The sequence below is a fragment of the Coregonus lavaretus genome (assembly GCF_964263955.1).
Source record: "Coregonus lavaretus genome assembly, chromosome: 25".
Taxonomy (NCBI): domain Eukaryota; kingdom Metazoa; phylum Chordata; class Actinopteri; order Salmoniformes; family Salmonidae; genus Coregonus; species Coregonus lavaretus.
Window position 1 is genome coordinate 44,864,634 of NC_140012.1, and position 2,731 is coordinate 44,867,364.

General features: G+C 47.8%; 1 pseudogene across 1 annotated transcript in view; it reads right to left on the bottom strand.

Annotated features, from left to right (window-relative positions):
- Nucleotides 1-240: 240 nt before the first annotated feature.
- The window catches only part of LOC311100937 (protein jagged-1b-like), a 100,275-nt pseudogene continuing 97,784 nt past the window's right edge, over nt 241-2,731 (bottom strand). The window contains exon 12 of the transcript in view: nt 241-1,048. The product of the transcript in view is annotated as a protein jagged-1b-like (transcript). The remainder of the gene's footprint in view (nt 1,049-2,731) is intronic.

The following is a 2,731-nucleotide window of genomic DNA, read 5'->3' on the forward strand; positions in this document are numbered from 1 at the left end:
GGAATGATATCTTCAGGCTCTTGATTATTATTAAGTTAATAAATCAAATATACACAATGATTAATAAATGTACACATTCTAAATTGACACATACATTCTTCATATTGCCAGCAACTGCTCTCCAGCCAACCACATCAGCCTTCTCTGCCAGTGAAGCCAGCTAGTCAAAACTTAAATTAAAACAGTCAAATGGCCCCCTATTCCCTATATGGTCCATTAAACCCATAGGGCTCTAGTCAAAAGTAGTGCACTACATAGGGAATAGGGTATCACATCTGGCGCAGCCAGGGACTCATTCATCCAAACAACAAACCTTGTAGTCACAGAATAATGACGCAACAGTTTAGGAACTACAAAACTACGAATCCCAGAACACTCCCCCTGGTCCTCTTCACTAAGGTCAATGGTTGCACGGCAACACAGCGTCAACACAGAGTATCAGAAGGACCACCTTGCCGGGATGACCATAACGTCCAGGAAGTGGGAATTCTTTACACAGGGTTTACATGCTACTTCCTGCTATGTCATTTCCTGCTATACGTTGTAGTCCATCCTGTTGATGCTGTGTGCCGTCTCCAGAACCCTGTTGTCCTGTTTATCAGTCCAGTTAGGGTGTTTGGAGCTGGGCTGCGGCGTGGTCCCGCCGTCCTCCTTGGTCCCCCGGTCCTCCCGCTCCACCAGTGTGTAGGCAGGCTGTTTGGTTGTAACCATGAAGCGTCCTTTATTCCCCATCTGTCTCTCTTCATCGTTGTCCTCCTCCCCCCTCTAGGGGGCGGTGGTGTGTTCGTACCTCAGTCTTTATCCTCGTAGTCTTTGAAGGCCACCGACACCGTAAGATGGCCGCCGCCAGCGTGTTTCTCGTTGATGGGGTTCTTGATCTGGTTGAGCTGCTCGCGGACGTTGTTGGTGGTGCTGTCATCTGTCGCCGCGGACGACGAGGCTCCGTTGCCATGTTTCCGCCGGCGACGCATGCAGTACAGGAAGACGGAGACCAGCACCAGGATGCACAAGACGATGAAGACTGAAGAGAGGAGGGGGACCAAGTAGTCTAAAGAGGGAAGACACGAGACAAAAAGGGTCAGTTTGGCGGCACACAATACATCCACATTTTATAGGTCAGCTGACAGTATTAATTAACCATGACAATTGTGATGAAAGTCTATGAATGACTCTGTTCTAGAAACTTGATATGTTGTGCAAGTTTATATTGATGTTTGTAACACTTGAAGCCACTAAAGGCTGTCCACTCACACCAAAGGTGAACCAGGAGGAACACCGGTAAGCAGTGCTTTGGCAAAGTGGGTGGGGTTATATCCTGCCTGGTTGGCCCTGTACGGGGGTATCGTCGGACGGGGCCACAGTGTCTCCCGACCCCCCCGTCTCAGCCTCCAGTATCTATGCTGTAATAGTCTATGTGCCGGGGGGCTAGGGTCAGTCTGTTATATCTGGTGTTATTCTCCTCTTATCTGGTGTCCTGTGTGAATGTAAGTATGCTCCCTCTAATTCTCTCTCTCTCCCTCTCTCCCTCCCTACGACCATGCCTCAGGACTACCTGCTCCAGTTTCCACTCTTCTGCCTGCGGCTATGGAACCCTGACCTGTTCACCGGACGTGCTACCTTATCCCAGACCTGCTGTTTTCAACTCACTCTCTCTGCTGCACCTGGTATTTCAACCTCTAAATGCCCGGCTATGAAAAGCCAAGTGACATTTACTCCTGATGTACTGACCTGTTGCAACCTCTACAACCACTGTGATTATTATTTGACCCTGCTGGTCATCTATGAACATTTGAACATCTTGGAGAAAAATCTGGACTTAATGGCCATGTACTGTTATAATCTCCACCCGGCACAGCCAGAAGGGGACTGGCCACCCCTCAGAGCCTGGTTCCTCTCTAGGTTTCTTCCTAGGTTCCTGCCTTTCTAGGGAGTTTTTCCTAGCCACCGTGCTTCTACATCTGCATTGCTGCTGTTTGGGGTTTTAGGCTGGGTTTCTGTATAGCACTTTGTTTCATCGGCTGATGTAAAAAGGGCTTTATGAATAACATTTGATTGATTGATTGATTTGAGAGAGAGAGAGACAGAGACAATTAGGCAACAACAAATTCCAACCTAAACAGTATATTTGACCACTCAGCTTCCCTATCAAATCTAAAAATGTCAAGCAGAAAACCTAAGAAAATTAACAACAATGACAAATGGTTTGAGAAAGACATTGAGAAAGACATTGAGAAACCTATCCAACCAAAACCATAGACGTTTACATTTGAGTCATTTAGCAGACGCTCTTATCCAGAGCGACTTACAGTTAGTGCATACATTACTTTTTATTTTTTATGATACCCTCCGTGGGAATCGAACCCACAACCCTGGCGTTGCAAACGCCATGCTCTACGAACTGAGCTACATCCCTGCCGGCCATTCCCTCCCCTACCCTGGACGACGCTGGGCCAATTGTGCGCCGCCCCATGGGTCTCCCGGTCGCGGCCGGCTACGACAGAGCCTGGATTCGAACCAGGATCTCTAGTGGCACAGCTAGCACTGCGATGCAGTGCCTTAGACCACTGCGCCACTCATAGAGACCCAGAAAACCTGAGTCTACGCCTTCACTATGGTGAATCACTAAAACAATACAGAAATACACTATGGAAAAAGAAGGAACAGCACGTCAGAAAATCAGAAATCAGCTCAATGTAATTGAAGAATCCATAGACTCTAACCACTTCTGGGA